The 26,989-nt window shown below is 38.1% G+C and overlaps 1 protein-coding gene and 1 long non-coding RNA gene across 2 annotated transcripts in view; one reads left to right on the top strand and one right to left on the bottom strand.

Moving 5' to 3' along the window:
• LOC104695277 overlaps positions 1-11,813 on the top strand; it is a 30,039-nt gene extending 18,226 nt beyond the window's left edge. Inside the window, exons 2-3 of the long non-coding RNA XR_752823.3 lie at positions 7,211-7,326; positions 10,019-11,813. This is a non-coding gene — a long non-coding RNA (uncharacterized LOC104695277). The remainder of the gene's footprint in view (positions 1-7,210; positions 7,327-10,018) is intronic.
• The window catches only part of ST6GALNAC3 (ST6 N-acetylgalactosaminide alpha-2,6-sialyltransferase 3), a 150,907-nt gene that overhangs the window by 7,733 nt on the left and 116,185 nt on the right, over positions 1-26,989 (bottom strand). The gene's annotated exons all lie outside the window — the stretch shown is intronic.

The following is a 26,989-nucleotide window of genomic DNA, read 5'->3' as shown; positions in this document are numbered from 1 at the left end:
AACACTGAAAGTAGTTAAATATTCTCTTCCTTGTGCATGTATGTCATCCTTCATGGGTGAGCTGGTGTGAACTTCTATCCCTACCTTTCCTGAAATGTCCTTTTCCTTGGGGAAACAGCTAAGTATCTGTTTAGCTGCTTTTGTAGAGGACCATACTGGAAACAATAAATAAAGGGTTAACTTAAATTGAAGAAGGACAAGTGGGAACCAAAGGCAGGGTGTCAAACACCCACGTTTCATTGGGTGGATACCAACTGTAATTGTGCTTCTTTTTTTGACACCTTTATAGCCATGAAACTGTACATCTGTTTATCTGCCCCATCAGGATCTTCATCTCTTCAACCAGAATGTTCTGCAACTGTCTAGCAGGGAGAATTCCCAATCCAATTCGTGTTATTTCAGAGTAACATTCTGCCATGATAAAAGGCTGCATTGCTTCTAACTTGCTTTCAGCACTTGCACCAGGAAAACACTGGCCTTGAGCTTTTAAAGCGTTTTAGGATCATAATAACCATTTATAAGAACACGATGAAGATCAGGACCCTTCCAATAATGGAGGTTTATTGGACAGCACTATATTGACAGTAGCATCTGAAATTTTCTATACTCAGGAGGAAAAAGGAATTTAAAAAAAGAATTAATCAATATTTCATGTCTTGTTTTAACACCATTGGACCTTAGTCCTCTCATCTATATACTGCACTGGCAGGATAAATAAAAACAGCAGAGTGAGTTCCAAGGTACCTTCCCTGGGAGATGAAGTACATGACAGAATACAGATTATATACTTTAAACCAAAGCACTTACATCAATCCCATTTTTTCCTCTGAAGATACACAAGGATACAAGGGAATATACTTAAGCAGTGGGGATTCTGGATGATTTGGTAACACCTTAGAATTCAATCTGATACCATAAACATACTTTCAAAATTCTAATGAAAGCAATATTAGAAATGTGAAAACAATTTTAGCTGTCCCTAAAAAGCCATAAATCTCTGAATACCTTTTAAAATATCATCCCATAAAACTGTAGTGCAAAGCGATGTCTCAGTCCTTGCTATTATGCTAACACTGTGCACTCAATTTCCCTCTCTACAGGAGAGTTTTACATGTTTCTTGGTCAGGGGCTTTTGAGACTCATTAGAAAAAGAGTTCCTCTTGTTACTGTAATTGCACTCAAATTTCAAATTTTACACATTGAAAGAAAAAAATCCTCCATTTCTAGGAGGATAAGGCTATAGCATAAGGCTATGTTACTGCACAAATGGGGGGGAATGAGGATATTAATCTCAAAATAGGGTAAACAGGAGATTGTTAAACACCATCTGTAGAACTACAGCAGGCAGATCTATTGTGATATATGTGTGTGCAACAATCCCAAAATTGTTTCCTATGGATCAAAGTGACTTTTTTTTTAATAGTCTAAAATTAATGGGGTACCAGATCTAGACAGGAAATTGTCTCAACAGCTCAGGAGAAAATAGTGCACTGTTTTTCAAAAAACACTTTTTAAGAGATGGCTTTGCTTTCAAGACATGATTTACAGCTGAATGTAGCAATAAAAAGGCAATGCTCACAAAAAGTTACTTGGTTTATCTTAAAAATGAAAGCCTATTTTGCATACTTCCTACTTTATTAGGGATTCTTAAAGAAATGTTAGTTATTGGTTGTAATTAACTTAGCTAAATACCATCTGCCATTTCAGAAAAGTACATAGGCATATGCTTAACATTAAAGACCAGTGAATGAACATGAAAAGACCAGTGGAATCATCTTAGTTAAAATGCTTGAAATGAAGTATATGCTTGCTTATCTTGCTCTTAGTGAAGGTTTAAGTGCTTAAAATGTCATTATTTAATCTCAGAATATAAAAGTAAGCTCCAAGATTAATAGTTACTTGAAAGTTTCAAGTCTCAAAACATAGAATTGCATTTTAGTAATGCCTTCCATAAGCTCCAGCAGGAAGAACTGACTACAGTTTCTCACAACATGTTACAAAAGGCACTTGCATTCTGAATTTTAGAAGAAAATGGTAAAAGGCACTTTTAGGATTGCTAGAATTGTAATATGTGATACATAAAGCTTTAATTAAAAATTAACTTAAAATAAAAGAAATTAGGGCTCTTTAGCTTTAACTTCCCACTTTTTTACAAAAAGAGTAAGAAATTGATATAAAGAAGATGGAACAGAGAATGCACCCAAAAAATGTTGGCAACTGAAATTCATCTTCTTTGACATCTATAACCATGCTTTGACGTAGGCTAAATGAAGGAAAAGCTAATTCTTTCTGTCATTGGGGGCAAATGGAGGAACATAAAATATTTCCTTAGTGATCCAGGGCAGGTGAGTTCAAACCGGGTAAAAGTTTTGTTGTCACTTGAGTTCTGATTTCACCAGAGAATTCCAGGAAGTTCTTTTCTTCATTCAATTGTTCCAGGATTTTTTATGTGCACAATCAATTTTAGCTCTATGGTTCAATGGACTGTAATTTCCAGTGGGGACTCCAGTGGTAAAAAATAAAAATGAAAAAAAACGCTTGTGAAGGAAAGATGTGTAGACAAGCAATTGCATGTTAATCTGACTGCAGAAAAGAACTTAGAAGCCTATTTTTAAATTCTTTTGGAAGAAACTAGAGATCACAGAAGGTCAATTAAGAGTGTTAATTAAGATAAAAAGCGGGGAAATTTAGTACTTCAAAAAGCTATTAATTAACAGAGAGCTTGCCAAAAGCATTAGATAGACACTTTTCCTTTTTGACTTAATTTCAAAATATTGCAGTAAAGTAAAATTCAACAATGACAGATTGAAATGACAAAATTCTTCAGGCCAATTAATTGACAAAAAAAGTATCTTTTCATAAAGGTTGTTTATAGAATTAATCCTCAGATGACTCTCCTACCAAACAACTGAATCAGCAGCAGCTTTATTTGCAGCAGCTTGTCAGGCCTCTTGATTAATAGATAAGTATAAATAAGAGTATTGGTCTAAACAAAGAGACCTATAATCCAAAGAGCAGAGGCTTTATAATGTGAGATGCCCTTCCAACAAAAAGGTTTTTTTAAAATTATTCAAAATAAACAGAAGTATTTTCAAAACTATGCCAGGATTAACTTAGACTGTGTTCAGGTAGAATTGTCTCTGGTACTTACTTGTATCTGTGGTGCATCAAGAGACCATTAATCCTCTGGGAGGGGGTCAGGGTACTCTGGTTTTGCCAGGCACTCTGTCACATGCCCTGTGTCAGCCTCATCTGTGACAGGTCCTCAGGAATGAGGGTAGAATGTACACATCCCCTCTGCACTCCCTTGTTCAAGACAACCAGCTCTTTTTCTCCCTGGGTTTCTCTGGGTTTTTGCATTGCTGAATCATGGTATATTTCCTTACAACTAAAAATACAGGAAATTTATCTGCCAGTGCATACTGGTGATCCACTATGCAATTCTGTACTAACCAAATTAATGCTACCATTGAACTTATGTTGACTGAGGCTTCCCTTTTTTTTTTTTTTTTTTTTTTTTTTCCCCCCTGAGGAAGCATCTCTGAGTACAGCTGCTGAAAAACTCTTCTGCTTTGCCAAATTAAACACCCACATTCCCCAAGTCACGGTTTTGGTCTATGCCTTCCTCTTCACATCAGATGTAGATTTGTAAATGACAGATTGGAATGAGTTGACAGAAAAATGCACCCACCACTGAGAGAACAGCAAGGCTCTCACCTCTCCCCTGAGGAGCACATACACTTCTCTTGCCAGAGAGCTGGTTTTTTGAGAGGAGAAAAGGAAGTATATTTGGTACAGGAGAAGGGCAAGACTCTAAATCTTGAAGAATATCAGCCCTAGCCTGGACTTATTTCTGTTTTCTCTAAGACATGGTGCTTTGTTGCTAATTATTTCATTACATACTTTCTGCAGAAAAAATAGCACAAGAAGAGCAAAGAAGACGCAAACACAGAGAATTGATTTTGCCTGGTAAAAATGGTTGCTATTTCTGCATTATAAAGATACCTGTTAGGCAGCCATTTATCATAATTATTCATTCTTTTGTACGTGTCTGTGTGTGTGTGTACACACGTGCTTGCTCTGTACTCCATAATGGTGCAGGACATCTAATAATAAACAGCCATGCCCCTCTAGCAGTGAGCAGGCTGCCTCACACATCGTGCTTCAGGTCATTCTGAAAAGTGAAACATTTATACATGGACAGATGTTTTATTGTCCATCATGTATAGTTTTATGCAAAGCTTAAACAAGTGGAACGCATTATGAACAGCACAGACCACGTTCCAGATTCAGGCAGGGACTGTGCCCAGCAAGATGTACGTGGGTATGGAGAAGTGATGCACTCCTGCCAGCCCAAACTCTTGGTAGATCATCCTTACTGTGAATCCTGAAAATAAACTGCAGTTGGGTGGCACACTGTTCAATTAATCTCCAGAAATATTAGCTTTCTGTTTATATTAATACTGCAGAGTATCAATTAATTAATTAAGAGTCCATTTCAGTTGAGTTTGCTATAAACCTGCAGTAAAGGCTACTCCTAGGTCACAAACTAGCCCATGAGAATCTCTCCCCACAATCTGATTTTAAAGGAGATGTAATGATTAATAAATCCCATGTCAAAATGGCATCAAAAAAAAGATAGGAAGGACACTTCTGAATGATCACAAAAGGTAGCAGAGAAATGAGGGTTTTGTATTTAACTGCATCTAATTAAAAAACCACCAAAACTATTTGACTTACTATTTACGATTTTGGGCAAGACAGGCAAAACCAACATTAGAAATAAGGACTAATCTGTTACTACAAGTACTGAAATACCTGAGGCATCTGCTTGGGTATTTAATTTATGGATATATTTCCAATCTTTGTGTTATGTACATTTTAAAAAATTTGCTTCCTTTCTTTCTTTGGTCTATTCAATACAGTCATGGAAACCTGAAACAAAGCGGGGGAAAAAAGGCAGCAGCCTAAGAAAATTTAGTTCTGCTGTCCAGGCTTCTGTAGTTTCCTTATTTCTGATTCCTTGACCTGACTTTGATGTATCTCAGTTCAGTTGTGAACTCAGGCAACAAGAGAAGGAAGTTATTTCACTCAGTCAGAGAATGCTCCTTCAGATGCCTCTGCTGCTGAGCTTAGAGAAGAAAATCAGAACTCCTGTTTATCAAGGGTGATCATAGAGGTTCAGCTTGCTGCAAAGCACACAGAAGAGAAACAAGACTAAAGAATTATAATCGTAAACTCTGCCTTCCAGCCTATATATTGCACATATATATTATTTTGAGGTGATTCTCATGCATTCTCAAACCTGTGCTAATCTTTTCAATTTGAATGGCATCCCCTGTAGAGAGCACAAATTGGTAGCTAAATTTCTTACAGCTACTGGGCTTCTGCAGGTTGCACTGAGTCTTCAGGTACGAATTGTGGTCTCGGTGCAAACCGTTCACAGAACAGTAAATCCCAATTCCAGTCTTTTTTCCTTCTCCACTCTCTTCTCTAATAATTCTGCTTCCAGAAATACATATTCTCTTGATTTCTCTTGAGTTGAGATTGTTTATTTCTCTTAATCAAGATTCTTTATTTTGCTTTCTTAACTACAGACTGTGGTCTGAGCCACAGCCCATGCTACTGCATGCACTCAAGTTATTAGTAGAAGATGCCTTTTGTGAGTCCCTGGGTTGCACTTATCCCCTGGGGTCTGAAGTTGAGCAGTTTATGCTCAACAACCTTGACCTGCTGGAGCTGCACTGTGCAGAAAGAAGCACATGGCTCCACTCATCTCCATCTGCACTTGGATTTTGTTGATGAGCAAATGTATGTTTAAGTCAGGACAGGATGCACAGAAATGTTGCCCATTACAAAAATGCAAGTATGTTTAGAATGAAGGAAAACTAAATTCACATAAGCAGGTTTGAGGTCTAAGCTGTTGGCATCTTTACACAGCCATTCTTCTCTTCAAAAATCACCTGAGTAAAATTCACTCCATGGTTAGGGAGACTGAGTTTATTGGGAAATGCAATTCTTCTGGTCTGTGCCAGCAGAGCACTTGCTCCACAGGACAATTACTTATGCTTGCAGTGGTTGAAGCAAATGGGAGGTAATGCCAAAATATCCATTGTGGCACCATAGTGTGCCCCTGTCCCACTGTTCCCCACTTTCTATTGGACTATGCTAGGCCAAAGAGTTACTGCAACCCCTGGTGGCTGTGACAAAGGGAGTGACAGCTGAAACTCTGACTCAGGTTTTAGGGCTGGTGCCACAGTCCTCTGCAGGGCAGCTTTATGTGCTCTTCCCTTCACCAGTAGCTGCATCCAGTTTGTTGAGTCCTAGTTCAGTATTTTCACACAGCGTGGAAGGGAGTAGAGAAGGACTTAAGATTTTCATCCTTTGTAACCAAAAATCAATCAAAATTAAAAACTGTGCCAAGTGGAAGAAAAAAAGACAACAGGGCCTTTTCCCTGCATCTACATTTAAATCAGTATTTGCTGTCTTGGGTCTGCACATTTTTCTACAGGGAGGATATAAACTAAACAGAGCTGCAGTTAATCCAAGATCCCTGAAGAGATTTAATTAAGGAGGCTTTCCCACCCTTTTCTTTTGGTATTAAAGGGCACTCACTATCCCTAGTTGCATATTTTAGTGAAACGTATTGTAGGCGAATACAGAAGAAATTCCTTGATTAGCTCTTACCTTCTCAATACAAGATACTGAAAAGAGTTCACCTAACCTTGTCTGAAAGCAGCTTAAATTTTTCATAAAAACATTTTCTATTAGGTTGGGTCTTTTTTATGTTTAAATCAAAAATATGATAAAACTTTGTAAAGGTGTACATTGGATGTCTGCGACATTGGAATGTGAGCAAAAGCTTTTATAAAGATATTTTGTTTTATTGCTATGGTGAAAATGAAAGAACAGCTAGCATGAGATTGTACGCTAACTCTGTCCGTTTAAGTGGGAATATACCCAGCTAACAGAACCCACACTGATCTACATCAGCTGATACCCTTTCAAATTTTCCACAGTCTGTAGTCATTGTGGTAGTTCAAGCACTACTTCTTTGATATTGACATGGAAGGGAAGGTGATGTTACATTGTTCTCTCTACATTTCACATTTATCTGAGAACTTTGCTTTTTACCAGGATGGATGCCCACACAAAAAGAAAAGGCTTATGGAGGGCCAGAATATTAACTGTAAGTTTTATTTCTGAACAGATAATATTCACCAGAAAAAGAGAATTCAAACTCTACAGATTAGACCTTCATTGGTGCACATTCCTCTATCAACAACTCGTCTGTCCCAGCTGTGGTATTCAGAAGAGTGTTTCCAGGTATTCTAAAATTAATTCCTAATTTGTTGCTAAATTACTAACTGATTATTTGCATTACAGTAGCACTGTGAATCCTCACTGAGCAAGGCACTGTACACACACGACAGTTCTTGAACCAAAGAGCTGAACTGTCAAATACCCAAGAAAACCAGATTCTTTGGAGGAAGTACACGTACTTCTCCCTAACACCACATCGCGTCATTAAGCCATGTGCTCTGGAATTGCATCCAGAGCCACAGTGCTCTTCTCTACACTGTCTATTTGCACTAACCAAAGGTTCATCTTAGATTATGGAACATCAATATTTTTAGCAAAAAATAAGTCTTAAATCCAGACAAATTATTCTGATATGGAAAAAGGAGGTAAAAATAGAACTTGCATGTGTCTGAATTTTAATTCAATTGCAAGAGGCCATAATGTAACCCATCAGTCAAGCTTTGAAGACAAATTGCTAATTAACACAGATGTTGCCTTCTCTTTTACTACTGTAACTTTCTCCAGATTAACTTTTCCTTAAAGTATAAAAGGAACAAAATATTTCTCTTTCCTTTTCTTCTGTTTTTTTCTTTTTGTAACATACATTTTAATGAAGCACACTCACATATATAGGTATCACATTACAGTTTAATATCAGTATTAGGGTCTTGCTTATTTATATTCCATCCAAATGGATCAAGTCTTTCACTGCTTTCTTAATTAACTCACCTCTGTCCAACTATCAAGAAAGAAAGAAATAATGCTCACATCTGAGCTACTGAAACTTCCTCTAACCCCTCCTGGCTTACATAGTAGCTGGTTTTCTGATGGGCATCTTCTGCTCATGCACATTGTGGGCAGAAGAGGTTGAAGCCTAATTAAAGCCCCACTTAAAATATAGGGTCCCAAATCCTCAGGAGACACAGGATTAGCTTTTGTCGTTCCCCTTCTGTTCCCCCAGAGTCACTACATTTATTCAGTACATGCCTGCAGCCACTGGCTCAAATATTTACATTGGAGGCAGCACCATGATTGCAGGCAGAGCAAGAATGGCAAACGTTGTTCTCTCAGATGGCAGCCTTTAGAAAAAGCAAGATACAGCAAACAGTTCAGAAAAGCAGGAGACTGCCACAGAGAAGCTCACAGGAAGAGAAACTATGGGTCACAGAAGATTTCCTTCTATCCCACTGAACAGTTTCTTCAACACTGGACAATTTCAGAATATTTTCTTCCAATATTCATTGAATAGTCTGCAGGAGGTTAGTAATACAAGTGGAAGCCTTGCGAAAAATCTCCATACTTATTAGAATGGCAGTGAAATGCTTTAAACACGAATTTTTATGGCTTCTCTGCTATCAACTGAAGTAGCAAATTAGTTAATTTTCCAAGTCTTTCACAATCCAGCTTTGTGAGAATAGTAAACACAAGAATCATCATACTAATCATCTAGCCAGCTCACTGTCAGTCTAAGCTAATGCTCAGGTATCAAGAACGGTGAGGACTTCAGTTAGTACCAGGAATATGATACTTCCAGTGAAGCCAAGTTACTAGAACACATTCATGAAGTGTGACAGTGGTCCTTTGCTTTATAAATAAATGCTCTGATTTGTCTTCCACATTATATTTCTCTTAGTAACATCATCTTTTCAGTGATTCCCAGTATCACCTAGGTAAGACTGGGCTATGCTGCCACAGAATTCTGCAGGCAAGCAGCTCCTCGAGAAGGCCATACATGTGACAGGATCCATCAGAGGAGCCTGTGGCTGCTCCCCTAGCACCAAATTCAGGACATCACAGTTAAGTGAATTCTTATCTACAAGATTTGCATAACAAACATCAAAACAAGCTAATTCATTACAATTAGAAACTGCAACCCACTTGCCACAATTTAGCTGACTCAAGTCTAGACTACATCCTTTTGGCACCAAACTGCAAAATCTAGAACTGACAATGGTTATATTGCAGAGAACCTCAGGTAACACTAGGAGCTACACTGCTGGAAGGAACACCAGATTAAAAATTAAGAGTTCAATCACACACAATAGCAGAGATAGTGTCACAATTAGCTTTACAAAACAACATCATTCTTTATAAAGCTTTTTCTTTGCCTCTTCATGCTATGTTCCTGATAAGCTCTTGCCAACAAAGACATTATACTAATTACAATTAGTTATACAAAGTGTGGGACAACTTAAATGATTTATTGATTTTGCCGCACAAAATAAATGTTATTTTGAATTCCAAATTTACAGTAAGAAAAATAAAGCAGAAGCCACAGATGGCATGTTCAGTCCAGACACATATGAATGTGAATATACTTACACGGACACTCAATCCATTTAAAACTTTAATCTTTTCCCTGGAAAAATCAGTGCAGAGTAGGTTTTATGCAATTAAATTCATTTTTCCCCTGAGCAGAGACATTTAAGGTACAAAACCAAGAGCTAAGCTGTTAAAAAAAAAATGCTTAGAATAAAGAGGATCTTCCAACAATTTTTTTTTTTAAATGTCTTCAGGCCAACAAATAAAGTATGCACATTTCTCATGCAATATTAATGTGGCACTATGTTTGCATTTGATATAATCTATTATCTACATGCAATCTGAAAAATAATCTGAAGTTGTGTTAAGTATCTTTCTGTGTTAACTACCAAACTGTGGTAATGCCCACTTCATACCTAGGCATGGAAATAACAAAGGAATCTTTTTGCTTCAGTTCTTTGGGAAATCTTTCTAAGAATTACTACAAGACCCTCCTTTGTCCTCCATCCTGCAACATCATGAAGGTCCTGTAATCATACTGAGAATTTGCTTCTCTTGTGAATATCCTCAGTGTTCAAGTGTATTTCCAGGAAGGATGTGCAGCACTGAGAGTCTGAGCAGAACACAGCGCTTGATCCTTCGGGGGACCCTCTCGCAAGTCCATTTTGAATTCCTCTGAAGTTTAAAAAAAAATACCTAAACTCACTGAAAAATGAAGAGCTGATCCAGGCTGATGTTCTCCCAGTCCTTTTTACATGCCCCATCTCCAGAGTGCCAATGCACTCAAGCACTTAAGATGTAAACCTTCCGTGACACAGACCATGAACGTACACAAGAAAAAAGGCTTAGACACAACAGCCACCCCCAGGAACCAGCAGGTTTACTCCCTGCTCTCTGCAGTGCCTTTTGCCACTACACCAACCATTTTGTCCTCAGTCTTGTCAAGTGAAGGCACAACACTTAGGAAAATACATCTCTCTTTTTTTCTGGTCTGCAAGTCAGCATTATCTGATTAGGTCTACTTCCTACAGCTTGTTCAGTCTCGCTTATCAGACACACTGGAAAATATTTCCAATAATAAGCCAGTAGAAATCTGCCTTCATATCTGGTGTCAGGCTACATATAACAGAAATCTCTTCATTTTAGTTTTAAAGTATTGCTTCATTCAACAAGCCGACTGCTGGCTGACACACAATCTAACCTAAAGGCTATGGATCAGCCGGTAAATGCAGAAATTCTATTAAGTTTCCAGACCTGAGGTTTACGCCTTTCATTTCAAATGAAATCAAAATCCTACACATGAATAGGTAAAGCGCAGAGTAAAGATCCTTTCTTGAAACCATCCACTACATATTACATGAGTGCAAGGAAGAAAGCAGTTTCTGCATCTTGTAGATACTGTATTTCTTGTGCTCAATGACTCTGGCAAGGATGGTAAACAGCAGACATAAAAGAGATCCATTTTGAGGAAAAATTAAAACCATGACGAACATTATATTAGGCAACGTGAAATCCTGCGAAGGTACAAAGACAGGCATATTCAGATATGCTTGGTATTAACAAAACCTCTCTAAGCTTGGATAAATTTGACTTTCTTACCTAAATCCGATTTTAAAAGTCATAATCAAACTTGTCTATGCTTTAAACGTTTTGGAAATGAGCATCCTCATTTAGGACCAGTAGAAGGAAATAGTGCAAAAGTGCATATTACAAAGTATCCAGAATATTGAGAAGAGTATTTCTTTTTCCAAACTGAAAGAAACACCACCAACAAAAAGAGATTTCATTCCTTTGTTCTTTCTAGAAGTGTACATATCCAGCTTTATATATAAATACAAGAGATTTAGGAGTGATTGACTCCTAACTTCATTTTGCTGTTAGCTCTAAAGATATATGTTCACTGGAAGTTCCCAGAGCACAGGCATCAGCATTTTGACACAGTATATGGAATAAATCCCCAAATTAATAGCAGAGAGTATAATTCACTTCTGGTGTGGTTTTCCTTCACAATGGTGGATCATGATAATCTTAGAGCAAGAAAATCAATTGTGATTACATGATCACACTAATAGTGGTTTGATTATTTTTGCTGTAGGTCTTATTCTGTGCATTCAGTTAAGGAAATTGTTCCATGGCTTTGCTATTTATTCAGGAAAAAAAATACAGAATAAAAGCATGACTTTTTGTTCCTTGAAAATTTAGCTGTAATATTTGTCTTTGGAGTATGTCATTAAACAGTAAAGAAGCTTGTTGGGCTCCCTCTTTTTCATTATATAAGCCTATTCCCATCTTTCATTTGTACTTTGTGTTTATCTGTATTTAATCTGCATTTTCTCCTGACAATAGGTTTGATAGCCTTTTGTCTCATTTTGTGCTGATGCTATCTTACAGCTTGATGAGAACAAGTGAGTTTGTATTCTTTATCATAGCTCTTAGCTATTATAACATACAGTTCTCAGGCGTAGATATCCCATACATTTTCTCCAAGAGAGGTAGAACTGTAGGTGTTACACAAATATAAAGAAATGTTACGTCAGCTAGCTTAGAGTGAAAGCAAACAGAAACATCAAGATGCAATGTACAGGTCAGCTCTCCCTTAAGTCCAATAAGTCAATTAAATCACAGCTTATGAAGAAATAAAAAAAAGAACCACAAACATGATAATTCTTGTTTATCTCACAGACGATAACAGAAGTGCTGCTTTATCTTGTCCTTTTGACAGGTATATGCCAGCACTTCTGATTCTGCACAAGTATTTTTGACAAGGAAACGGTGCTCTGTACTCTTCAGTCAAAGGCTGACCTAAATGGTGCTTTAAAAATAACATTCCGTTGGGTTTTACTAAACCAGGGCGGCACAAGGCTAATATAAAAGATAAAATATAAAATATAAAGTCTGAGCGGGCACCATTGCTTATGTAGTACCTTTCATCACAAAAGGTTTTTGGCAGAATACATGCACACTGACAAATGCAGCCCTTAGTGCATGGCAATGACAGAGGATAATTTAGGATGAGGATGAAGAACCACGTATCAAGTGAACTCCCCAAAAAAATGGGAGATGCTTGTTCAATGCTGGCAGGAGAGGAATACTGCTATGGAGCGTTTCCCAATGCATTCTTGAATTACCTTGGAAATCGTTCACCTAAGTACTGACTGGATCTGACTACATTTAACTTGTTTCATCTGATGAGACCAGGTTGTATGGCTGAAAGTTTGTGATAAGAAGCCAGTGTTAGAAACTGCGTATCTCAGAAAAGCAAAGCACAACCCTAAACCATTCATACGGAAATTATTCAGTATAAACAGGTAGTTTCTTCTTGAACTGCTCATATAATAGTCTGTACCCATGGATCATTAGGAAAACCACGTGCGTACACAGATTATTACCATATGAAACAATGAAGACGTCCTACATCCCCTCACAGGTTTGCCAGCATTGCTCAGGGGTTCGTTATTTGAGAGCATTGTCATTATCCTTTATCTTTATGCTGTGTAGTATTGTCCTCCATTGTGCAGTATTCATTATTACACACTTTGTCATGCACTGCCTCAGCAGATCTATGTAACACACACAGACTACACCAACTGATTTACAGATACCACAGACATACACTGCACTCACATCCATCAGAGTATTCCTCACCCTTACAAGGCAAAGAACAGAGTTACACTAGTTTATACACTGGAAGATCACACTTTGTAAATATTGAATGATTTTAGAGGTGACATTATGACTTTGTTTTCCTTCTGTTTGTTCCTAAGAGGATGTAAGAAATAAAAATGCACTTGTGGGGGAAGGAATATAAACTAAACTATTCTATAGATTTCAGCAATTGTTCAAAAGCTTGAGAACAATAATACAGGTGGAGGAACAAGAGAGAACATCTTCGACTGAGATCATTCAAGTTTGCCACTTACTTATACAAGTATAACCAGAGAACTGCTCTTCAAACAGGGAGCTGTCACTTCTCCTCTAAACATGAGTGAAGCTTTGTTCTTTTTTACCTTTGTATTTTTATTTGATTTCTCTGAGTGCAGGCAAAGGATTAGTTTGAAATAATGGTTTTTTTCCCTGCACTGTGAAATGACTTTCCCACCTCTAACTTGCAAAATACAATGTATCAGACTCCATACCATTTAAACAGAGTTAACAGAGGCAGGCAACTGGAGTGGAAGTATTTTGGGCAGAGCAGTGTTCGAAAAGATGCTAGATATTATCTCCCTCAGTCCTCAAATACCACAGTAAATGAGCACATAAGTCAGACCTCATTTCTCCCTGGAACATTTTTTAAAACTGTCTTTCCGACAGATTTCTGGAGTTTCCCCTTAAGAAGGGAGTCTGGGATGAAGGCTACAAATGTAAGTTTATCTCTTCTTGGTAACTTATTTTGCTATTCCATAAATCATATGAAACGTGACTCTGAATTGCATGAACGCATGAAAATTAACCATGGGAAAACACATTGCAATCCAGAGGTGAAATCTACATTGGCAACACGTTCCTTTTTAAGCAGTTTGATGCTGCACATAAACAAGCCCTCACAGTTTTATGCAAGGTGTGTAAGGGGAAATACTATCAACAAGCAGAAAAGCTGAACCTGGGGTGGGCAAAGCCAGGTCTGTGCAGCTCAGTTCCATCTATGCTGAGCTCATGTACCATCCCCACTCATGCTCAGCAGCCTGTCAGACCCTGCCTGAGTCAAGCTGTGTGGTACAGGATGTTACTGCTCCAATTTGTCAACACCAAACAGCTGGAGGTGGCTGATCCCACACAGTTCTGGAGCACATGGTGCAGGTGTCCAACCTGCTGCAAGCAAAATAACCAGACTAGACCAACTCATGGACATTGGAAGCACAACAGCAGGCACAGCACAGTTAGGAAGGGGCCGTGTCTTAAAGCAGCGTGGCCACGAATGTGTATCTTGGCCCTCCAAGAATGTGCATTCATGAGGCCTGGTAAAGCAGCTTCCCAGAATTCTCTTAATAGGAAACTGGAAAAAATAAATCCACCAGAAGACAGCAAAATATCTGATCTTTTGATTATGGATAAGTAAAAAGCTCCAAAACGGCCTTGTCCCTATAAAGACAATTATTGGAACCACGTCTTTTCCAGCCTGGATTGAAACATGCCTGATATTCATGTACAAAGATCATTGTTGTAATGGTAATTTCTTTGCCACTCTAGGAGCCTGAGTAGCAGACTCAGCTATGATTAAATCATTCAATTCACCTCTTTGTATCTTTTACCTGGCATGACATTGTTATTTACCTGAACAGTGGCTACAAACCCCCACAATTCAAATATTATACAGTGCAGCAGACTATTGCCAACCTGAGACAAGAGCACTAGTAAAGCACTCCTCCCTAAGCAAATAATGCTGTGAGCTTTTCAGTACTTTTCCTTAGGTGCTTAGCTTTCTTCAAAAATAACCATGAGGAGAGGCAGAAAAGATATTTGACAAAGTGGTTAGGTGGAGGCTTACATTTAAGATGGATTTTCATTCAGTAGCAGCAGGTAGAAGAGGCATGTTACAGAAAATAATATATTTTTTCTTTCCTCCTCTTTGTAAGAGAAGAAGAAAGTTTCAATCCAAATTAATTTGTATCAAAATTCCATTAAAATGAAGTAAAATTATTTATGTTCTTTGTGATCACTTTTGGTTTTTGGTCTGACATCAAACTGTAGTGTGCTTATATCCAAATGACTGTGTGGATAAAGGGCTTCAACTGCCCGAGAAGTAAGAAATAGAATTTGCACAAAGTTGCATGGAATTATTATTACATTCCTTCACATTTTGGAGTGCTCCAAAATAAACAACAACCCTTTAGGGCTTTGTTCCAAGTACTTCTGCAGAATTATTAAACTGTTCACACACCTGTGAATCCAGCAGGCATTGGCTGGTTAGAGCGTGGTGCCAGTAATGCCAAGGTTGTGGGTTTGATCTCTGTATGGGATGCTCACGTAAGAGTCCCTTCCAACTCAGAATATTCTGTGATTCTGTGATTCTGAGATTCTGACTTACTAACTGAAGCACGTGGAAGCTGTGTGAGATATCAAAACGGCCTACTCATGGATAACACAGTTGTACTATCACTGTCTCCAGAATCATAGTATCAAGCCCAGAGCAAGCTGCAAATCAACAGAAGATAAATCTAATTCTCAGTTGCCCTGACAATGCACCATAGACCACAGGACAACAGGAAAACAATGTGTTTGCAAAATACAAGTTACACAGACAAGTTGTGGGATATCCCACAAGGCATACACAGGCATTGGCAACATGAGTACCTGTATGGAATTTGTCCTAGCAGCTCCTGAATGACTCCCTTACCGGGTGGGCAATGTGCCAGCAATATGCAATTGTGATGGCAAAGCAAATGGAGGTCCATCTAAAAAGTGAAAACCACTGTCTGCTTCTGCTCCCGAATCTCATAACTACGTGGGATGTAGACTTAGTTTTTGTATGCAAAGAAAAACCGTCATCCTTGCCTGAATGCTTGGAGAACTTTCCAAAGTACAGAATTTCAAACAAGATTAAACCCCAGTAAATCCTCTTTTGCTGTGCAGTCTGTCCTTTCACTGAACACGTTTGAAATATGGGGAAGCTGATTTCCCAGAGTGCCATCCTTCATCGGCTCAAATTCTCACAGAGGTTTGTTTTCTCACCCAGCCCTGCATATTCCTCCCTCTAACGAGTGCAACTGTACTACGAAGCAGCCAACAAAATGACTGCCTTGTCACAGGATCCAGGCTCCTACAAACAGGAAACAGAAAAGAGACAGATATTGTTCAACCCCATCTCCCCAAATGGTGCAAAATTCCTGTCAATAAATTGACCTAATGTTCCTGAGGGTTTTGCAATTCTTGTTCTCCGTATTTTACAAAACGTTCTTTTCAATGAAGTTTGAGTAGATCTTCAAAAATTTAAATGAACTGGCCTGGAAAGGGCAAGCAATCAACTTTGAAGGCAAAAGAAATAACCAGCTTTCATTACAGAATTTATATATCATATAGAAATAGTATCCTAAATTTAACCTATATGGCACCCACTAATCAGCATGAGCCTCACCTGGAGTAACAATATCTTGATGAAAGAAAAAAAAGTACTGATGGCCTTTTTCTAAATTCTAGGAAGAGACAGAAATTATTTAGAAGAAAAACAGTGCAAGTGTTGTAAATATTGAAAATATTTCTTTAGTATGAAGCAGAAATTATTTTATAGATTTCCTGTTAGAAAGTCTGAAACCCATTTTCTTTTCCTGCAAAGAGAATTAAAATATTCTGGAAGTGTTTAACTATAATGCTCTAAAATATGTATTAGGTACAGAGATAAACTCTCCTAAGAAAATAGTAAGAAAAAAATCTATTCATGAAACTGTACATCATTTACCCTTCTGGTTTCTTCTGGAATAAAAATTAGTATTACAGCAATTAAAAGGATGAAAACCGCAATTAATTAATTGGTTTGTAAGGGCAAAGGAATAAAATCCTAGATGTATTCCCATGGGATTTGCTGAGCCATTTTACACCGAGTCATCTGCCAAGAAGAGGTCACTTGAACTAATCCATGCTTACACCTTGGCATCTCCATTGAAACATGTCATCTCTCCACTGTAGAGGTATTACTCACTGCCTGTGACACTGAGTCTCAGAAACAGGCCAGACTTGATCTGAATGGAGGTGTGACTGATGTGCATTTCACAAGCCAACGAAATCCATACACTGGGTGTCTCAGGAGACTAACAGTCCAACTTCCTTTGGAGTGTTTTCCTCTTCTGTCTACCTTTCAAAGCATTCCTTCTCCTGATACAGTAACTGCAGTGTGGAAAAGGAATCATCAATAAAAATTCAACATCAAACAATTAACTTTGTGGGACAAAACCCAAAGGAAAGTTAAATGTATTTGCTTATGTTCATTTTCCTGAAAATCAGGGCTTAAACATTCACTACTAGTTGAAAATTCATCTTCTCTAACTGTGAAACCACAGCTTTCCTGGTCTCCCAGGCTTACCTCACACAAAGCCATCTCTTCATAAACTGGGAATCCTGAAATCTCACAGTGCCTGGCAGCAAACAAACAAATGAAACAACACATCACAGAATAAAAGCAGCCATAAAAAAACCCTCATGTATAAAAATTAGTTGTCAGATAGCTGACAACTCCATTCTGTCTTCCTGTAACTTGTAATATGCACAAAACAACCCCTTCACATTTATCACTATTTACCAATACTACTCTCTCAGGTCTCAAAGCTTGGACCAGCTACAATTGCCACCCACTCCATATTCATGGAATCCATCTCCTTCTCATGCCATCTGTTCTTTGTCCTGGATTAATCATGATATATAGGGCAATACAGTTGCTACCTGCTCTGAGCACTGCTCCCAGTATCACAGCAGAGGTTTCAGCAGAATCCCAGCTCTGAGGCTGTGTGTATCATCTCCAAATGCTTGGTGTGAACCACTGGAGCCCAGAGACAAGTTTTAGGACTAGTACTACTTCTGATGCTGTTATCACTCCTTATTCAATAGTGGAGGATAGTTTCTCTCATATTTCTTAGCACTACCATGCTCCAAAGCTACATTTGTTGCAAACAAATCTAGTTGGTAGTGGCCTCTGATGGATAACACATGATCACATTTTAAATTTGGACTTCAAAAGGATTCTAAGATTTACCTCTGAAAATCAGGCTTTGATTGGTCTGTTTGTAAATGTGATAATACATGCATTTTAGACTCTTGAAGAAACCTGACGTGCTAGATATAGAAATTGTAATTTTCCTCTGTGAGTATGGCTCCATTACACACATGTTCAGATCCCATTTTTTAAGCAAAAGCCCTGTTTAAAAAATAATTTTACAGGTTTTAAGACACCTGTAGTCATTTATTCAGAATTTTTTCTTTTTCTTTCAGTCAGATATTAATAGAATAGCAAAGAAAATTCTTCCTGTGGTTCAAAGAAATAATTTTTCTCTATATCTGTCTTTGCTTACATGTGAGGGGGGAAAGGCTCTGATAACCTACAGCACAAGCAAGAAATGTGACAAAGGAAAACTTATCTTTTAAAATGCTCTCCCATTTTACTTCAGGTGAAACAGGCAGTTAATATGCTAGAGGCTGCTTTCTGTGTAGCCTGGAACAGCAAAGAGACACAGCATGCTAAATATCACATATAGAGCCTGAATCATAACACAGCAGTTTAGTTACTATTGGAAAATCTGTGACAACTTGAGACAGATGGACAAGAATAGAAGTTTTACCAGGTTTGAAGTTAAAAATTAAATACCAGTGAGACTATTTCTTACTATTCCCAATATTAAGAATGCCTAATAATTTTACAGAATCACAGAATTTGAAAAATTAGTGTGAGGGTAACATGCAGCAAACCACACAAGACTTTACCCTTGCAAACAAAGTTGGTGAGCATTTTTGCTCACAGGAAAAGCATCTTAGTTTGAATTTGTATGATAAGTAAATATTCCCACTTCTCTGCTGGTTTGGAAGAGAGGTTAATAGAGGTGAAACATTCAACCAACATCTCTAACATACACATTTTTCTGTGCAGGAAATCATTATTATTCCTGCTTCATGATTTTATCATCCTGGATGTAAGATCTACAAAATGGAGAAAGGTTTAGAATTGTAAAAATTCCTTTTAGAGCAAAATAGAATTACATATTTATGTTTCTGGTCAGAAAGTAAGCAAGGGCAGTAATTTCATTGAATAAACAGAGACCAAGTCATCACCCCTCTCTTTATAGAGATCATAGCTGGGATTTGCAGATCTCATCCACTGAGGCTTGGATCTTCAGACCTATCAAGGCTGGTAAGATTCAATCCAAGCAGTAGTAACATTTAAGTGGATTCTATTTTTGTTCAGCTTGAATTAACTGTCTGAAAGATTCATTACTTACATTGTTCAAGGCTCTGAACAAATCTGAATTAACTTCAGTGGTTCATTTTCATAGGACAGAGATCGTTTGTACACACGTACAAGGTGAATTTTACCAGTGACCTAGGTGGGTTTGATATGCACAAGACAAAGAAAACTCAAGGTACTTGAGCATGTTAGAACCTGATTTCCTTAATTCACATTAATACCAACTATATGGAGTATTGTAGTTTAAAAAATCTTTGATGTTAATAGTGTGAGTGATAAAATATGGGTCTAATCAAAATGACTCAGTATTGCACATTAAACCCTGCAGTACCCAATTACTCATTGCTGTTTCTGGTGAGAAATGTGATATTCAAGGGTATAACCTAACCTGCAGCCATAAATAACACATATATTAAAAAGAACAGACTGATGGCAGGGCTACTAAATGCTGTTCTTTAACTTTGCGATCCTAGCTTTGAATCCAGTGGCAGCAGTAGCAGTACAGTAGTTACATGGCATGATCAGGTCCACGGACCCAACAAAATCATAAAGTGGTTGTGCTTGTCAGAATGCAACATTAATAAGCTTGGGCTTGTTATGGAGATGATCTTTTTAAAAAAGGGCTCACATGTTTTGAACTTGTCATTTTGATTTATCTAGGAGTCTCTTCTTGATTTGCCTTGAAAAACCTTACAAGGGACAGCAAGAGACTTTTTTGGGATGTCTTGTCACAGAAAAAGGCTTAATCTTACTGTCCACCCAGTTTGCTAAATAAGCAACCTGTCATGCTCGTATTAATTCAATCAGGCCAAAGCTGAAATTCATTTTGAAGCTCGTATATCAGCATTTTTGTCTTGAACCAATTGAGCTTTTTGTGTACGAACACAAAGCAGCCTGTCATAGACAGGAAAAACAATTTTTTAGAAAAAGAAGAAAAAAACCTCCTTGTCAAATACTTTGGGTTAGGATTTTTTTCCCCTTTCAGTTCAAACAAGTGTCTGTTTTGTGCTGCAGAGATTGGTACAACACTTCATCCATTTCAAACGAGAGGCTGCTTTATGAACTCATGGAAAATGGTTATTTTATACAGCAACTTGCAGATATGATCCTCTGACAAGCAGCGCTCATTAAAAGAGCATCAGCTGGCTCAAGCAGTAGTCTTGGTCGTTATTGAAGTAAGTCAGAGCCTTGGGGATTTTAACACCATTTGTTCAACAAACAGTCTCATTCTGCCCAGCTGAAAAAAAAATTTCCAATTTAGAAATAAATCTTTTGTAATGGGCTCAAGGAAATGTATGGTATGGGAGAATTGAGAAGTTATCTTTTATACAGGCATTCTGTTCACATCCAGGATGATTCTGCCTTGATAAACGAACAGTGACACTATTGGCAAACCTGGGATTTGAAGCAATGGTTCATTAATGCAACTGCACACTAAGTAATGTACTTGGGTGTCAGCATTTTGCTGGGTTTTCTTCCTCATTGTAATGCTCTTTTTCCTTCTGGATATGCTTAAAAAATATCCTGGTACTCCTGTCAATATATTAGTTTGAAAAATGTCACCATGGGCCTGTAACCGTGGTATATATGTAACTGTGCATTGACACATGCATTGGCTTGATGCATTCTGGTGATGTGAGTTCAGTCTCCTGTAGAGATCCAAATTATGATACGATTGCACTGAGCTTACAGACTTCTCTCATGCTGGGATGGAGATGGTGTGAGGAGCTAAATTCACAAAACAGAGCAACATGCTCCTACTGCATGGTTTGAATAGCTCTTTCAGCTGCACACAGTGAACATCTTGCTTTTCCTTAGAGGAGTTTGCAGATTAGATATGGCTGAACTGGGGGATGTGGGGTATTCAGTTCTTCCCCCTCACTAATACAGTCCTTCTCCTTCTGAATGGAGCTTCCACCCTTCCTTCCTTCCCTCTTAGTTTTTTCAAATCGTATTCAACAGCTCCCACACCTACCTGTCAGGGACCAAATGTTTAATGCAATGGTTTGTATAGTCCATGGCTCTGCTCCAAGAGGTTGAGTGCTCAAAGGCCCTGGCAAGAATATTTTGATGTATCATTTAGAATTTAGGATCTATTTGAAAAAAAAACCAATCGGAATTGGTACTGTTGGTATGGCAAGGTGTTAGAGTGCAAAGAGAGTAAGGCAGGCTTTAATATCAAGGGGAATGACATACAAAAGGGACAGACATTAATTCCTTCCATCTGCTACCTATAGATGACAGAAGGTTGATCAAGCCATCTTTGTGTGATCAGAGGGGAAAAGCACATTTTCAGCACAATTATGTAGCACCAATTTTAACTATTATCATATTTGTCAGCAAGAATTGCTTGCTAGTCATTGGATGGCTTACATAAATTTATTTTGTGAAGAACTCAGAAAAGGTGTGTGTAATTGTTTTAAACATGTTTCATTCATTTTTAATTTGTGGACTGATGTGACTGGTGTGGAATAAAGCAGCCTCATGCTTCCTGCCCCAGGAAATTCTTGGAAATTAGATATTTCACCTCAGTGGGATTCACATTCAATGTATTTTAAATTACAAGAATCGAGTCTTTTGCTTGCTTCTGTCCATCTGTGTTATAGTCTTGGATTTACTCCTATACACAGAATGTATAGATTGCTTCTTATCTACATAGCTTAGTGCAGCTTACACAGAAAAATCAGGAAGGAAATCTCAAAGGCAATTATGTTGGAATTAAACAGCTGCAAGGAATCGTCAAATGCATTCTGGCCAGACCCAGCAGGAGTGTTTGAAATAGTTTGAGTTTATGCGAAAACTCACCTCACATGGACTTTCTGAAGGAAGACATAAGTCTCTGGTCAGGACTCTGTGAAATTTTACAGAATTGCTCAGTTTTCCCCAGTCCTATAAAGACATTACTGACAGTCAGCAGACCTCTTCTTTGCTAGTGGCTACTGATTGTAATCCCTTTTCCCCCTGCCCCCACAGGTAGGGAATGTGAACAAATATAGATTGCAGTTAATGGGATCATCCTAAATCCTTCAGAGGAAGCTATCCTACTCCATTAACCCACTGGGGACTGGCTGTAACAGAGGCAGAGTGCGGTTTAGCTCCAAACCTGTCTCAATTGTCACAGTTTCTTAGGATGCCCTGTACCAGCGTATCTGTGTACACAGACAGGGCTGACTGCACTGAGCCAACAAGGATGACCGACTGTTCAAGCTGGAAAGCACATCAAGGAGCAGTCCTGACTGATTCTACCACCAGGCTAACATCATGCTGTATATTTGATGTATCTTTCCAGCTTGCCCAGGGGAATCTCCATTCTTATAATTTTGGCTTTTGATGTGCAGCACCTAAGGAACAAAAATACTTAGCAAGTTGCAAACATTAAGGGTGCACTTGAAAGCTTCTTCTTCCAAGCCCACATATCTGATATTGAAGGTGCCCGTTGGCACATTCCAAGCAAGAGCAATTTTAAAAGCTGAACTAAACATACTATTATTGATCTGATTTTGTCTGCTGTGCGAGGTGCAGCCCTTCCCCGCGGTACCTATGCAGTTCCACAGCTGACGGCCACTCAGAGCACAAGTTGATTGATTTCCTATTTGTATCCAACAGCACTTTAGTGGCATTAAATATTATTTAATGGCACTGATTAAATTTTAATGAAATTACAAAAAAATCTCACAACCAAAAATAACTGCAACCACGACTCCTTAACTGTAGCACTGTTCCAGCTCTGAAACAAGCACACTGTCTGGTTGCATTGGAGGGTCACATCTTGATTAAGCAGAGTGTCAAGAGTATTGATAGCATCTTTTCAGTATTCTGGGGAGCAGCCATCAACAAAACCCTAACAGAGTACAATGGCTTCTACTCTCTCTTTATTAATCATGAAAATATATTTACCATTGGAGCAGAAGTGCACTGTATGGATGCATCAGTCCTCTTTGCCCACATCCACATTGCAATCCCCTTTCATTTCACAGGAACTATGTTTAAAATGGAAGTCAGTTCACATGAATCTTCCTGTTGCAAACAATTATTGTTACTAGGAATCTTCAAGAAAAATCAAAACAAAACTCATAGGCAAATAAAAATGACAAGTTCAAAACAACAGCACATTAAAGCTTACAGAAAGAAAAAAATCTTTTTGCCTTACCAACTCCAACTTAATTAAAAAAAAGATTCTGACAAGCACAGTCCTGTTACAGACAGGGATGCCAGAATCCACATTCCTGATTGTTTTATATGAGTGGTGTCAGGAAACTGCCCTTTCAATAGTACTAAATGGGAAACATATCAAATGTATTTACTTTAAAAATCAAATGCAGGTGAGCAGGACCCTAATTTAATTTCTTCTTTTATGGTAAAATTTCTCTCTCCTTTCTGGGCTGCAGCTGTCTGTTTGCAGATTGTTTGACTTGTCCAGAGAATGCAGAACGTGGACAGAATCTCAAATTGTCAGGGCAAAGCAGAAGGGAGAAATCTTCTGCTATAGATCAGCAGTATGTGGTGTGGGGTCAGATAAGCAAGTTTGCCTGTTCACAAAAACCACGCAAATGAAAATATTTCCCCTCACAATACGGAGAAAATCTTTCTGGAAAGAATTCACTGCAGCTGCTCACTGCCTGATCTCTGAGTTACTTGTTTTACCAATCCCAAGAGGTGCAAATTGTCTCCTGGGATATGTCAAACTGCCCATGTCCTGCTAGGGCATGCAGCTCCCCATGGGAGATAGTCAGCATCTCATGTGATTTGGCCCTTTTACACACAGAGGCAAAATAAGAGAAAGGAGAAAACTAACATGCCTGCATGGTTCATGTCCATGAAATTGAGAATGCTCCTGAATACACACAGCAGAGGGGAGCATTGAGGTGGGGCTCCTGCCCAGACTGGGAAAATGTTATATTTCCTATGTCAATCCTATGGCAAATATTTGCAAGGACTAAGAAAGCACACTTAATTGGCTACTCTTTTTGCAAGCAGAAGCCACAGAAGATGTTTATCTTCAAATCTGATTTCATACCTTAGCTGTCACTGTGGAAATTAAACATTCTGCAAGTCACTTTTGCTATCAAATATGGAGACAGTTGGCAAATGAGGCCATAAAGCTAGAGATTAATTACTGGTTGCATGAATTGTTGCTGTTTTCCTCTGTCAATTACGTCACAGTTAATCACAGAGTGAACTCCTGAGAGTTTTGTATCACTCCTCCCTGCATTTTTCACAAATAAAAAGTAAACAAATGTAACCAGAGGCCAGGCTAAACTGTTTCTATTCATGGGCAGGAAAAAGTTCTGAGAATTGCAGCATCTCTCTCCCTCAAGACTAATTTAAAAGTTCTAATTTCATAAGATAATATAAAACCAGCAGATCAAGAGGTCACAATTTATGTTATGAATTTAAACAATATTTAGGCACATATTTACTCCTGGTAAAGCATTTTCTGGTTACTATATTTAGTCACTTCTTGCTCTTTACTAGCTGCTTACATTAGGCTACATAAGATTTGTCATAACTGGTTGGGAGCAAAGAGTGAAATAAAAGAGAAGAATAGAAGGAATGTACATAATGTAGGTCAGTCTCCTTCATCATAATTACTGAGCTAAATATTTCTCCCTATGAGGCCACTGTGGACTGAGTTTTCCCTAGAAGGACTAGCTATAATAGATAAAAGCTAAATTTCATAGAAAGGTAGAAATACAATTTACTATTAAAGAAGGCAATATACCTGCCTATGTTGGGCAGCCAGCAGCCTATCAGTACTCCTCTAGTACTTTAGAAAAGACAAGCATCCCAGCTGCCTCCACAGGTTGTTTTTTTAGAAAATGTGTTATTACAGCTGAATTCATTAAATAAGCCTAGATATCAGCATTAGCCCATATTCACACAGAATTTCCCACAGGAGACAAGGTGAAAAGAAGATTGTAAGGATGTCATTAAGGCATGTAGATAGGTGAGGGAATGAAATCTTCCTAAATACTGATGTAGGACACCACAAAAGCACAGTTTGAGTTGTTTTCCTTGGATTGCAGGGAGAGTCAAATCCAATTCCCATATGAGTTAAGGAGTCTTCTTCCACCAATTTCAACATGTAGGACTAAAACCACCATAAGCAGGAACAGGACATTATTCACACCTGCATCAGTTCATTCCTCCCTGCAGGTAGGTATGGCCACACTGTAATTAGCATAATGTCTGTGAATATTCATAAAAGGACTCTGCAAGAACAAGAATTATTCTCAATCTACCTTACAGGACCATAAATACCTTTACCAATTTTCTTCCTTTCATTTGACACTAAGAAATAGAAAGTTAAAAACCCTGCTCTGGATCAAATTACAACTCTTGCTGACAAAACCAAAAAAAGACCTCAGTAGTTTTTATTTCAAATACAGGAAAGAAGCCCTATGGATGACAATTCACAAAAATTATTAGGACTGAGCATTAACTAAGGAAAAAACACAAACAATTGCATCTAACTACTTGACCAAAATTATCTTTGAATGGGGAAGTTGGTTGTAATTTGCACTTAGCACTGCTCAGTGATACAGCATGGGTAGAAGAGAAGAGTCTCCACACAGTTCTGTGTCAAAACGAGCCATTTGTATAATGTGAATCATTTGAGTTGACTAAGATAACAGCATCTGAGTCTTACACTGGAAGATTTGCAATGTGTGAGATAAACAAGACACGCTGCTCAGATAAAGGAATAAAACTTAGCAATTATTGAGGGGTTACCACTTGAGTTTGTTAGACATAAAACTGATTAAGGGCATCACCATCTATCTTTTCTGCATCACAGAGGTTGGCTGGTGTGAGATGTTGGTTGTTTCTTGCCAACTGATCCAGGAATACTGTATTTCCAAACAGTTGTGGGAACAGAGGCCAGCAAATATATTTGCCTTCACCTGGAAGGTGAGCATACTCAAATATGTAAAATATGTCAGGATATTACAGTTATTATACCAGTTCTGCTGAGCAAAAAAGGAGGTTAAAGAGGAGACTTTCTTTGTGTAAATATACAGACGAAAGAGGCTCAAAAAGTAACACAATATCAGTGACATTTTGACACAGATTCACCATATACAGATACACAACTCCTATGTGCTTTGCTACTTAAGTTTCATTTCAGCTCCATACCACAAGCTCCCCTGCCCTGTGTGGGACTGGCACCTGTTTCCACTGAAGGGAACTGTGGCCTTACATGAACCTCCTTTTCACACCTACATTCTTTATGTGATTACAATTAGATCTAAACCTTCCTACAGCTGTTGCAGAAATTCAAACCTTAGCATAGATATTCAAAATTTTATACAGGATCTTTTGTTAAAGTCTGTAATTTCTGCCTCCACAGAGATGGGTAACATCAATTTATAGATACATACAACTTAAAGAACATAATTAATTTAATTCTTCACTAGAGTAACGAATAACTAAACAAATTATGGATAATAATGTGTTTGTCAGAATAAAGAGGCTGTGAGGGATATCGTGACATCCAGCCACTCCTGTGAACTGCATTTCTCCAATCTGGTGGGGCACAAACTA

The sequence above is a fragment of the Corvus cornix genome, chromosome 8, assembly GCF_000738735.6.
Source record: "Corvus cornix cornix isolate S_Up_H32 chromosome 8, ASM73873v5, whole genome shotgun sequence".
NCBI classification, from domain to species: Eukaryota; Metazoa; Chordata; class Aves; order Passeriformes; family Corvidae; genus Corvus; species Corvus cornix.
This window is presented reverse-complemented; position numbering and strand designations above follow the sequence as displayed.